Consider the following 14431-nt stretch of genomic DNA (forward strand, 5'->3'; position numbering starts at 1 on the left):
TGTCTCCATGTCTTGCCCAGTCTGTGATGACAGCCTTCAGTTGTCTATTAAAACTGATTATTTTCCTTTTTTTTTTTCTGACATGTTTTTGCCTTATGAACAATACAATGCTTCAGTGATGAGGCTGGCAATTGCACAGTCAGAGGCAGAATATGCCCAGCTCCTACTGACTGCTTTTGTCTGTTGTACACATCCCCCTCCCTATCTGGTCACTGCCTTATTTTTGTCTTGGGCTGCAAAAAAAACTGGACACCAAGCTTGTACAGAGTAGACCTGTTGGCCTGGATTTTTTTCTTTTTGCCATAGAACAATCAATTTCCAAGATCAATAGTCTCAGGAGATTAATCAATAATCTGGTTGAAGGTTAGTGGTGCATATGAAGGAAACAAGCAGGAAGGAAATGTTAAATTACTCTGTCCTCATTGACAGATTATTTTTGTTTTGGACAAAAGATTATCGATCTCCTGGGATACAGTCTTACAGCAAAAAAGAAAAATTACTTGGAGTATAGGAGACATAAAAGATTAAGCTGGAGAGACCACCTGGAATACCCCAACCCTTCCCTACTATACATTATAGCAAACTATTGTTTTTGTTGGAGTGTTTTTTCCTGTAGTTTTTTGTTGTTTTTCCTACCCCAGTAAGAAATGCAGGCTGAGTGAGGTAAGGATGCTGAGTTCACCAATTACTACCCTGAAACTATCCTAAACTGCATTAAATTGTGTAGGGGTGGCAACAGTGTTGGCCTCATTGCTGTAGCTCAACTCTGAAAGCAGTACAATTTACACTGACATATTTTTCTGCTGATCCAAGGATGAGAAGAATGTAAGTTAACATGGTCACATGGCTGGGTCCACTGGCACATGAGAAATCTAATCAATTGAAGCAGCATGTGATTAGTGATCAGAATAGCCTTCTTCAGCCAGATGATTGCATCTTCAAATGAGATGGACAATATTAACTGGTTCCTGATAGTGGTGGGAGTTGAAGGCTAGGTCAAAATATAGCCACGAAGTTTATTGAGTGAATTATCACTCTAACTTACCTCACAGCTTCTAAACTGATGATTGGACCACTTCTATGCTTCTGAGTTTCATGGTGAAAATGATAAAAATGTGGAATGCATTCAATAAATAACTCAAGTAATAATTCAGACTCCTATATCCCATGCAAGCAGCTTAGAAATGCCTAACTCTTATATTCATGTGTTTATTACAGAGTATGAACTAATGGTAATCTGTTACAATCTTAGAACAAAATCATAACCTTTCATCTCCCAATGTGCATTTTTAGTTCAAATTAATTTGTAAAGACATTTCTTCATTACTTCTTGGCCTTCATTATCTTTCCAGGATATTAAAATTCAGCCTTTGAGAGGTCCCTGTAGTTTCAGGTTCAAATAGAAAGGACAATTTCTTAAACAATGGCTTTTCCCATCATAGGACTAAACTGATGAGAAAACACATACCTAATAGTGCATTCTGTCAGTATGTTCTCACATTGTGAATTTCTCAAAATTTTAGAAGCTCTCCCAAGGTTGGAAATGGTAATGTTTTATCCTCCATGATTTTCTATTCCACAGTTGTTGGACTTCTGATGTTCTTTCCATTCCTACTAAAGCTACTTCAAATCCATAGCCCTGGAGTCTCACCTCTTATATTCCCTGTCTTCTTCAGACCAATCCCTGAATTAATCTACAATGCATTAAGCCATAACATAAGCTCTGTTTATGTCCAGGATATAAAATGTTCTACTCTAGTGCTGCATATATCTTCCAATATGCTCCTTTTGTTAGGCCCTTTGTATCATATCGTGCTACAGGGCATGTGTTGCAGAGTTTTATGTCAGCTGAAACCATTTCAGGTGCTGACCCTTACAATCAGCTTGTCCCAGTGGGAATACAAGCCACTGACTATTTCTTGAAGGTAGGTACACATGACATCTTTTACTGGTCTCCAGCCCAGCACAAAATTATAGGCTACCCTTTTTTTTTTTTTTTTGCTACTCACAAAAAGAAAATCAAAACATTCCTAACTTGTGATGCTCAAGTGGTGCTGCCCAGTTTACCTACCACACTTCGTTTCCTTGTAGACAAATGCCTCCACTCCCACAGGCTACTCTGCACTGTGCCAGAATGCCTCCTCCCTTCAGTAACTAGCAGCTGCCCTTCATGGTCTTTTCAAATCCATCAATGAGAGACCATGGGGTCATATTTACCTTCATGAGCAGCACCAGCTCCCAGCAGCTTCCAGGTGCAAATCATGGTGTCATCACCTATAAATCACTATGTGGCACAGGACAGGGTTACTTGAGGGATTGCTTCTGCCTGGTTATTTCTGCCCATCCCACAATGTCATACATGATGGGCATGCTCTAGGTTCCCTCTTTGAAACAATGCCACCTAATGAGATTTGGAGGCATGCCTTCCCTGTTGCTGTATCTGCCCTTTAGAACAGAGGTTCGGATGGCTGTGACCCTACTGGCCTTCACAGAGCCATGAAGACCTGGTTTTCTTCCATGCCTTCAGCCAGGATGACAGATGAGCCCACCCTGTGAAGTATGTTTTTTATTACCAGTCTCAATTCTGTATTGATTATGACTTAAGGTTTTGTTGGGTTGGGTTTTTTGAGGGTGGTGGTGATACTATATTAATTCTTTTTTCTTCTTCTTTTTTGTATGCTGCCCAGAGTTACAAACTGAGAGGGGCAGCCTGTAAATCTTTTAAACAAACAAACAGCTACCTTTGACAATATAGCATAACAGCATGTTCTTTGGCCTTGAAGAAAGATATTTAAATCATGCCAGTATTGCAAAAATATTTAATGATGGCACATAAAATGAACTGTTTTTATTTTAATATGCTTTCCCCAGCTGTGTTTTGCTCTAACTAATTAATTACCTCTATTTTCCCCATGAAATCTGTCCTTGAAAGCAACTGTCTTAGAATGCCACATGCTTGGGAATGACTGAAGGTTGTTTCTGTTCATGCTGCGATTTACTATTAGCTTTATCTGGCAAAAGCTTGAGCTGACATATTGAATCAGTTAACACACATATGCCTCTTCCTGGTTATTCCCAGAGAAGGATGTCCGATGTACTATCTGCACCATAGTCTGGCAGGAGATAATGAGACCACTTTATAACTAGGAATCTTTCTCTGCACTCTGCTTCTGAAAAATCTAAAAGGCACAAAATCACAGTTTGAATTCTTCTATCTTTTGTAATTTATTTTCAAAGTACATGTTCTTTTTTCTTCCAAAAATGGATAGGATATCAACTCAGTAGCTTAATCCCTGCCACAGATGTTTCTGACACATGCTTGCTGTATCAGTACAGACTATGTACATAAACACTATGGTGATAAATATTTGGCAATTTCTAATCATGATTAGATGATTAGATTAGATGAATTAGATGAGATGAGATGAGATGAAGGGCAATGCCAAAGAATGCTCAAACTATCACACAATTGCACTCATTTCACATGCTAGCAAGGATATGCTCAAAATCCTACAAGCTAGGCTTCAGCAGTATGTGAACCGAGAACTACCAGATGTACAAGCTGGGTTTTGAAGAGGCAGAGGAACTAGAGATCAAACTGCCAACATTTGCTGGATCATAGAGAAAGCACGAGAGTTCCAGAAAAACATCTACTTCTGCTTCATTGACTATGCAAAAGCCTTCAATTGTGTGAATCACAACAAACTCTGGCAAATTCTTAAAGAGATGGGGGTACCAGACCACCTAACCTGTCTCCTGAGAAATCTGTATGTGGGCCAAGAAGCAACAGTTAGAATTGGTCATGGAACAACCGATTGGTTCAAAATAGGGAAAGGAGTACGACAAGGCTGTATACTGTCACCCTGCTTATTTAACTTATATACAGAGTACATCATGAGAAATGCCAGGCTGGAAGAATCACAAGCTGGAATTAAGATTGCAGGGAGAAACATCAACAACCTCAGATATGCAGACGATACCACCCTAATGGCAGAAAGTGAAGAAGAACTAAAGGGCCTCTTGATGAGGGTGAAAGAGGAGAGTGCAAAAGCTGGCTTGAAACTCAACATTAAAAAAAACTAAGATCATGGCATCTGGACCCATTAATTCCTGGCAAATAGAAGGGGTAGAAATGGAAGCAGTAACAGACTTCATTTATTTGGGCTCCAAGATCACCGCAGACGGAGACTGCACCCATGAAATTAAAAGACGCTTGCTCCTTGGGAGGAAAGCTATGGCAAACCTAGATAGCATATTAAAAAGCAGAGACATCACCTTGCCGACAAAGATCCGCATAATCAAAGCTATGGTTTTCCCAGTAGTAATGTATGCTGTGAGAGCTGGACCATAAAGAAGGCCGAGCGCCGAAGAATTGATGCCTTTGAACTGTGGTGCTGGAGAAGACTCTTAAGAGCCCCCTGGACTGCTAGGAGGTCAAACCAGTCAATCTTAAAGGAAATCAACCCTGGCTTCTCATTGGAAGGATTGATAATGAAGCTCAGACTCAGATACTTTGGTCACCTAATGCAAAGAGAGGGCTCTTTGGAAAAGACCCTGATGCTGGGAAAGATTGAAGGCAAAAGGAGAAGGGGACGGCAGAGGATGAGTTGGTTAGATAGCATCACTGAAGCAATGAGCATGAAACTGAGCAAACTCAGGGAGGCAGTGAAGGACAGGAAGGCCTGGCGTGACGTGGTTCATGGGGTCACAAAGAGTCAGACACAACGACTGAACAACAACAAATCATGATTTTGCTTCAACAATTGCTTAAGATCACATTGTCTAGTTCCAAAGGTTATCTGGGACTAGAAGAACAATTACTGTAAATATGTAAATTCAGACCCAATGCTGTGACTATTTTTTCATAATTTCAAAAAAGTACCATCTGCTTTTCAAAGAAATTATTATTGATGAGAGAAGAACCTATACAAAACCCTATTCTGTGGCACTTTCCTACTGCACTCTTAACCAGCCACACCTCTTATTACTAGTTTTTATAGTGCAGTCTTACTAACAGGGTCAAAAGCCCCCATTTTAAGAATACCAAATCACAATCTTCTTTCTCCATGAAGAGCTAGTACAGTATGTATAGGTTCTTGACCAGGAAAGCACTTCCAAGTTTTCATGACATCGCTAGCTCCTTTCTCATGTGGCAGGTAGGCAACAATAGGCGTGGCTTGAGCAATGCAGCCAGTCAATGTTTGGGAGATACATTCTGTGCTGCTGAATCTTAGCAGTGAGTCTTGGAATCAAGAGACTTGGTTTCTCAGCCATTCTGGATTACTTGACTAAGTGAAGTTAACTTAACCCTGGGTATGACTGATTCAGTCTGGGGCTAAATTTAAGCCCCTGTGAGTTAATTACTTAGATCAATTAATCTCTATTTGTTGTTTCCATTAGCTCTAACTCCTGATGATCAGTTATATTTGTTGTAAGAACAAGCCTGAGAGTGGGACCTTTTTCATTTGCCTGGACTTCTCAGAAGCTTTCTGGATACAATTGATTGGATGGATACACTATGGTACAGAAATCCATTCATTTTTACTTGCTTTCAGAGAGCTTTCCAAGGCTGGCAGCTCCCTGGAAAAAAGAAACATATTTCCACTATAGGAAAAATATTAGAATTAGATTCCACAAAGATTAGGCCATATACAAAACAACGACAATATCAACAGGATGCCCTATAATATTTGGGTGAATGAGATGTACCATTGTAGTGATAAACCACTTATCAGAAAAGCTTAAAAGGGGTAATGTCTCTGTTCTTTGACCATTATATATAGGTTTCCATTAGTTTTTATTTTTTCCTGCTATTATTCAACAACTACAACATACTACAAGAGAAGTAATTCAGAGATCAAACAAAGGTGTCATTCATATGCACATGACTCTCAACTTTTGTTCACTTTATCTAATCCAGGCGAGGCAGTGAATATTCAGAACTAGTATCTGGGTATTATAATGGATAGATGAGGGGTAACAATTTGATAATCAAGCCACATAAGCTAGGAATGTAGTAAGAGATTCTCACCGTCCTCAAAACAATAGCAAAGAAAAGTGGGACTGCAACATTTAAAGGAACATTTTAAAATATATTTCAGAATAATAGTAAAGCAGAATAATGCAAAAACACCACTTCTTCCACAAATAAAATAATGAAGATCAACAGAAAATGGATGACGAAACATAGATTTTACATGCCCTGAAACTCTGGTAAGATAGTGTCAGATTGAAGAAAAATACTACTTTAAAAGAGGTATATCTAAGGGTGACTTAAGGCTGTTTCATTCTGGGGCTGGAGATGAAATAAGGATAACGTTTGGGGTCAAGGAGAAAGATTATTGTTGTGAAGGCATAATGGTGCCATATTCAGTGCACATGGAGATGGGAAGAGCCTGTTGCTTGACCCCATTGAGTATTATGGGCATGAATTCTGGGGAGAGAAAGGGAAATGATGAAACAAGGGTAACAATATTGCAATGCAAGCTCCACCCCTTTTGTACAGATATTGTGACGCTGCACATAAGTACGTAAGGGGTGATGCTTCCCTCACAACATGGCAATGCTCATTTCATCATTCTGAGGGAACTATTGGATTCTGCAGACACCTGTAAAAATGGGTATTGTCGATAAACATGCAATCTTCAGTAAGGAAGAAGGAAGAATAGCCTGCATTTGCAACAATTGTGGATGCTGAAAATACATTCTTTTTAAAATTAATTTTGCAGCTTTTATCATTTGTGTTTTGTTGCAAGCTGCCTTTCAGGTTCATTTTATCTGTAGGATGGTATATAAATATTTTGAATTAATTAATTTGTGGGATGCTAGAAGCAATGCAAAATAACTCACAATATCATAGGTAACTCTGAAACTGCGAATATGCCAATTACAGAAATAAAATCATGGTAAAGGGCAGCTGCAGAGGTAACAAATAAATCATTAACAGAAGCCTGCATAGAACAGAATAGCTGAATATCCTGATGAATTAATTAAAGCTCAAGAAGAAACAACATTTAAAGTGATTTTGCCAACTAGTGCCTTTGAGATGTGTGTGACTACAATTCCTTTCATACCCAACCAACTTAACCAATGGCTGTTTTAAAGATAAAGGACTTAAAAGGACAGCATAACTCAGCACCCAGAGCTGTTTGAAATATGTTTCAAATAACAAAGATTGTAAGATGCTTATATCTGCTTAGGATCAGATTATCAATTGCACCAAAACAACTTGCTTACAGCATAGTAAACACACTCATGTATGGCTGGTGTGGGTCTTCCGGGCTGTGTGGCCATGTTGTGACCGGCATCTTCAGAGTGCAGGAGCACAGACAGGAGCAGTTCTCTCTGTGCCCAGGGTGAGTTACTGAGTGGCTGCTTGTTTTGGTGTCAGAATATGTGTGTATCTTCCTGGGGATTAGGCAGGGTTTTTTGCTGGGGGTGATTAGCAAGTTCATTGTGTGAACTGTTCACATGTTCTGGTGGTTGAGCTGAGTTCATTGACTTTTTGCAGGCTGTATTTTTCAGGATTGGTAGCCAGGTTTTGTTGATTTTTAGACTCTCCTCTTTTTTATTGAAACTCTGCTGGTGTTTGTGAATCTCAATGGCTTCCCGGTATAGCCTGGTATAGTGGCTGTTGGTGTTGTCCAGTATCTCTGTGTTTTCAAATAGGATTTTGTGTCCAGTGTGCTTGAGAGCATGTTCAGCTACTGCAGATTTTTCTGGTTGCTGTAGTCTGCAGTGCCTTTCGTGTTCTTCGCCTCTCCTGCACTCTGAAGATGCCGGTCACAGGTGCTGGCGAAACGTTAGGAAACAAAACTTCAAGAACACGGCCACACAGCCCGGAAGACCCACACCAGCCATCGTATGCCAGCCGTGAAAGCCTTCGACAACACTCATGTATATTGAATTGTCCCTACAAAGACATGCAAAATATATAACATTGAACCTCCCTTCTGATTATCAGGAAGTGTTCTGACCTAAAGAAAGAAAAAAGACATAGCTTTCTAATGGTAACTCACCTTTACAGAAGAAAGGATAACTTTATTTCTCAAGAAGGACCTTTGCAGCTGGCTGATGCTAATGTCTGATAGAAAATTTTAAGTAGAGCTCACAAGGATCTAAAATGTCATATGTTGCATTGGGAGGAAGGGACAGGCAAGGTATTAATGGACATTAAGAAGGTAACATGTAGGTTTTGAAAGCATAAGAATTATTAACAGTTTATATCATCTTTCTATTACCCTCACCTCCATAGAGTTTTAGCACTATTGTCTGTTATTCTCAGAAAAAAGTGAGGATATCAGAAAAATCTTTTTCTGGAACCTTTTGTAGAATGTTGCTTATCTGTAAAACATCTACTTATTACGAGATTGCATTTTTGTGTTTGGTTTTGAAAAGGAAACCCATGTGTCCTTCGTAAAACTAACATTTGATAGCATATCTTGAGATCCCCAGGAAAACTTCTAAATATATCTCCATTTTGAATGGGTATTTGCAAAGGTTCCATGGCTACCTAAGTATTCCTTGTCAGTCTATATATAATAATTCTTGCACTATCAGTGTGCATTCAAATGCCATATGAAAAGCAATTTCCAGTTGTCTGTTTTCTTTCTTTTTTTTTTTCACCTTCTAATCTATATTGGGGGGATGGGAGGAAGAAAAGAGAAAAAGAAAGCTTTTCAAATACTGTATATCAATAAGAAGGATGTCCCCTTTGCAGGACAGTATAGAAGTAGAATTCTTTACTAGAATAGGCAAAAGTGAGGAGGGTTTTGGTTTGTGGGGAGATTTTTTTTTTCCAGTAAATTCAGTTATATCAGGTTTGTGCATCTCAACAATAAACCATCAGATGGTTAGCTGGTATATTTGTGTGGAACTATATTTCATGTACCTCTTAGACATAAGGTACAGATAACAACATGTTGATTTGCAAGGCTGTCTGTCTGTCTGTCTCCCTCCCCCTCTCTCTCATCCTTTCAAGTCAGTTTTGACTGCTGGCATCTGCCTGAACAAGTCCACACAGTTTTCTTGGCAGCATTTTTTGGAAATGGTTTGCCCTTGCCTTCTTTGTAGGGCTGGAAGGGAATGACAACCTCAGGGTCATCCAACTGGCCATGCCTAAGACAGGACCAGAACTCATGGTCTCCTGGTTTCCAGCCTGGTACCTTTAACCACAACACCAGACTGGCTCTCAAGGTAGCTTCTAGCTTTCATAAAACAGCGTGAGCAACCTTAACTTGTACTTGTGATACCCTGGACAAAATATACCAAACCTGGCTGATACTAATTTTACTGTTTGCAGGGAATGTTACATATGGCACAGGTATGATTGAGATTAGGAAACTTATTCCTCCATTTTACTAAAAAATACTAGATGAAAGCCTTGATTGGCCAAACTCATGTTGAAGGTGGTGGTCAGGACCATTTGTTATTGGCCATGAGATACAGAAGATTAGGACTTCAAATCGAAGAGGAGTAAATGATACAGAGCATAAGGAAAGGAAAGGAAAGGAAAGGAAAGGAAAGGAAAGGAAAGGAAAGATGAGAGGAAGAATGTAATAGATATGAATGAAGTTATTTGTTTGTAAAACATATTTTTAGGGCCACCTGACTCCAAAATGGTTCTGGCAGCTTACACTTTAAAAAAAGAAAGAAACATCAGTATCAAGAGGGAACAATTAAAACTCTCTTCCTCACACAATACCAATCAAAAGGGGCCCATCAGGCACTCTAGCCCATGGCTTGGAGGGAAAGCCAGCTTTTCAAGCTTTGTTTAAAGGCAGAAAGGATAGGGGAAATTTGAATCTCTGGGGGATACTGTTCCAGAGGGCAGGGACTGTGATAGAGAAAGCATGCTTCCTGGTTCTGCTAGATGATACTGTTTAATCGATGGGACTGAGAGCATACCAATTCATCTGGTCATACAGGATGCACAGAAACCAAGATCAGAAGTTGATCTGGTCTTGTGCAATAGAAGTGAAGGTGTAAGTTTAATTATGAATGAAACAGCTAAAATGTATGCCATAAAGTATGAATTATATTATAGTGGGTATACATGAAAGTAGGAATTCCTTTGTTGGCAATAGTTGCCTGTTATGCTCCACTGAATGGTGATAATGGTAGAGCTAGATATGAGTTTTGGGGGATATTATGGAACATTCTGAATGAATATGATTCAGGGGAAAATGTTATTTTGCAAGGTAAACATGAATGGATAGGGAGGAACAAGACCAGAGAGTACAGAAAAAGTGTTGGGCCATTCAGAACTAAAAAATGGGCTTTTCATACATGCTTTAGTTATAAGTCTATTCTTGTGTACCCATGGCAAAAGAATATCAGACTAAAAAATGATTAATTTGATTATTTATGATGAAAGATGAATTAGTGAAGTATGCAAAAGTGATATGGTTCTGAATATGGAATAGACCATTTCTTGGCAATCTCAAGAATGGTCTTGGGGAAAAAATAGTGTGGAAAAAAGGGGAAGCAGAACAACTACAGGAGGAAAAGGTATGTGTCCTGTGTGACAAAGGAGTAGATGATAGATTAATCACCCAGTGGAATGAAGGAAGAATTGATATAAGGAAATATGTTGTGGAAATTGCTTGGAACAGACTGAAAAGAATCATATCACAGAGGTATATAGAGTTATGCCAGCGGGAAATGATGGAATGATGAAATAAAAGATGATGTAAATATGTATTTAAGAGAACGATTGCAGCAAAAATGAGGATGAGGGAAAGTTGTATAATGTATGCATTAGAGAAATTATAGTTGCAAACAATATAGCCAAGCAGAGCAAGGAACAGTTATCATTAAAAGAGGCAGAGAAAATGCAGGGTGATTTTGATAGAAAACTTTAAGAAGTGTTTTGGAAGGGGGTAAAAAGGACTAATTCCTTCATGGATGGCTGCCTTGTAGTGGCAAAAGGGTTTATGTATCCCAATGAAATTATGAGCTATGCTATTGGGAGAAAGAATACCCAGATAGATTACAGATCAGGGGGCAGACTAAATACAACCCACTGCAGAAGGAAATGGCAGCTCACTCCAGCACATAAATACAGATGGATTTCTTTATTTATTATTTTTACATACCACTAGATTAAACAAAAATGATATATGATGGTTTACAACATAGAAACATAAAAACTGAATAAGAATATAAAAGCCAACAAAGAATACAAACAACCATAAAAGTTGTAAGTATAACAGTGATCATTCTTTTCCAGAAGGACTCCAGAACAATTATCATTAACAATTTCCGGCCAAAATAAGACTGTCAATCTAATATCAAGATGGAAGGTGTTCCACAACATGGAAAGTACAATAGAAAAACATTGTGAACCTCCTCCCCTTTTCTCTCCACTACATTTTACAAAAGGCGTACAATTTACCCCAAAAGGCTAAATAGCAATATATAGAGTTAAAACATTTATTACATATATTATTTGGCCCCAGTGTCTTCAAGGCCTCTGAAACTCTGGAGACATTTAGCCTATTGAAGATAACTTCTACTGAAACTAATCTGATAATGTATTATTACCAAACTGTTTGAAAATTACAAACATAAATTTGGACAATATATAAGAAATTTGGAATAGAGAATTAGAATTTTATGTTACCCAATCAATGGCTTCAGAGAGGTAGAAAGATGAGAGCAAGTGTGGTATAGTGCTTAAGGTACAAGGCTAGGAGTGGGGAGACCCGTTCTAGATCTCCCTTAAACACAAAAGTCAGCTGCTGGGTGACTTTGGGTCAGTCACTCTCTTTCAGCCATAGACTGGGAAGTAAAAAAAAAATCTCCCTATCTATCTATGTATCATCTTCGATGAAGATGCCATCATGCTACAGTGGATTAATTCAGGGTAATTTTATACACACACACAATTTTTGCATTGCAGATGAGTTTTGATTGTGTGGTCCACAACAAATTGTGGATAGCCCTTAAAAACATTGGTCACTCTATCTGCTTATTGAAGGTTTTGTATGATGACCAAAAAGCAATACTTGGAGCAACTAAATAACTCAATATTGGGCAAGGAGTGTGCCAAGGTTATATATTGTCACCTTATTTAATTTATGTGCAGAATGTATCATAATGCTTGACTAAGAAATAGAAATTGGAATTAAAATCACTGCAGGTATGCTGTTTATACCATTTTGATGACTGGAAGTAAGGAAGACTTAAGGAAAGTCTTGTTGAAGTACAGAATGCAAAAACTAGTCTGCTGCTCAATATTAAAAAAACAAACAAACCCTAAGATTATGCCAATAGACAATGCCCACCCAATGCAAATTAGTGGACAAGAAGCTGAAGTAGCAAGGGACTTTATCTTCCTAGGCTCAAAAATGCACAGGTATGGTAGCAATGAAATGAAGAAATACCTGCTACTTGGAAGAAAGACTATGATAGTCCTAGAGAAAATATTAAACTATAGAGACATCACACCAACAAGGTATGTGTTGTCCAGGCTATGGCTTTCCAGTTATACTATATAGCTGTAAAAGCTAGATCATCAGAAAGGCTGAAGGGGGGAAAATGATGCCTTTGAACTGTGATGCTGGAGAAAGTTGTTGGGAATATCTTGGACTGAAAGAAGAATAATGTATTCAGTACTAGGTGAAGTAAAGCAGACCACTTACTAGAAGCAAAACACATGTTAAATGTTAAAGCATAAAATTTTGAATATACAATACAAAAGCAAGAGTAATTGATTGCCTGATTGTGAGCCAACCAGAGTCACCCTCTGGGGGAAATGGACGGCATATAAATTTAATAAATAAATAATAGGAGAAGACCCCAATGATCATTTAGAGAGATGTGATATTTCAAGAACAAAAGGCAATGTATGAAACAGTATGAAATAGAAGAAACAAGAATGGATTAGGGTGTCAGGTTAATTTGACAACAAATCACATAATGCACCAGTGCCTCCCCACTTCCTGGTCTTTTGTTCATTTTGCTTTCTGAAGTGGTGCTTCACGCTGCCAAAAGGTAGGAGGTAATGAAGACTATCAGGCTGAATATTCTTAAGAGAGACCATTTAAAACCATATTGCAGCTACCTCAGCTGGACCTTTTCAGTGAATTCTTCTATCAGCCTTTGCTCACTAGAGATCCTTAATGTAACTCTGCTTTTGCTCTATCAAAGAGATTTCTTGGGAACTGGTTACTATTCTGCCTGAATACAGACAGCATTGTTCTTATCTGTGGTGAAGATAATATTTTGAGGGTGCTGATTAGGTAAAGAACCATCAATAGCATACACTGGTCTCCTTTTCTCCTAAGAAACAGTATTTCTCTGGAAATCTACAATGTACATGGCAAATGAGGAAAGGCCTATGTATGGTAATCCTTACCCACAGAGCCCCTCTGTGCCCCATCATGTCAGAAGGATCTTTTTATTACTATAAGGATCCTAATTTCTAATCCTGGAAATATGAACTCTTTTAATCTTTTATCTGCTGTCTTTATTTCTTTTTAAATTACATTAAAACATGTAAATTAAATTAAAAACATGTAAAATCATGTTTACTTTTATTTTATCTTGGCTAGAAACCATTAATGAAAACTAATTTATCTAGAGAAAGGTAGCATGAAAATCTACATTGTACAGAAGAGGTTTCTATGCAAAACATCTGGAGAGAGCAAGCATCATTTCACTAGTGAGGTCTGATGCTTAAGTGCTGGTGAATCAGGTCACAGAGAATAATATTCTAAGGGAGCAGAAGACAGCTTTATGTAATGGCATTTATATATTCCCATAAACTCTGGTTTTCTTCCCAACAGCTTTCCATGCCGCCAGTTCAAAGAGGAAGACATACCAACCCCAGCCAAACAGAAATGGTTTCATTCATAAATACTTCTGTAATGGCATATTTATGAAATCAGCTTGCTTTAAGAACACGCAAGTGTATTATTTACCCTTATTTATTGCATGGGTACAGGCAGTTATTTGCATGGATATCATCCAAGGCCAGTCTACTGCCACGCTGCGGATCTGAGGTATCCTGCAGGGTCCAGATAGCGAGGTGGGGAGATGGAAGCAAACTGGAAAGGTTAGGGGCGAAGGCAAACGTTGGACGGCTGTTCTGCGCCCGGCGGGGGCTGGGTGTTTTTAAAAGAGAAACAGTTGGTCACAACTGGAAAATAAATATACATTAAAAATTAAATCGGCCCCCAAAGGATCCAGTCCTTGGGTTCTGTAAACGGCGGAAGATGCCTACAGTTTCCAAGAGGGGTCCGCAGGAACTTGGGAGCGAGGCGCCCTGGTAACCGTTCCCTGGAGAGAAGAGTCCCCCAGTCTTTTTACTGGCTGCGGTCTGTCCCTCCTTTCGCCTCCCCCACAGAAGCTGTCAGTAATCGCTCTCTAAAGGCAGAGAGAGGTGAAGGCCGACTGGTTTTAATCTCCCGGGGAGGATTCCGCAGCT

This window comes from Python bivittatus, unplaced genomic scaffold (genome assembly GCF_059951505.1).
Source record: "Python bivittatus isolate LINGU-HERP-01145 unplaced genomic scaffold, Pbiv_v1 ctg000980_np1212, whole genome shotgun sequence".
Lineage (NCBI taxonomy): Eukaryota > Metazoa > Chordata > Lepidosauria > Squamata > Pythonidae > Python > Python bivittatus.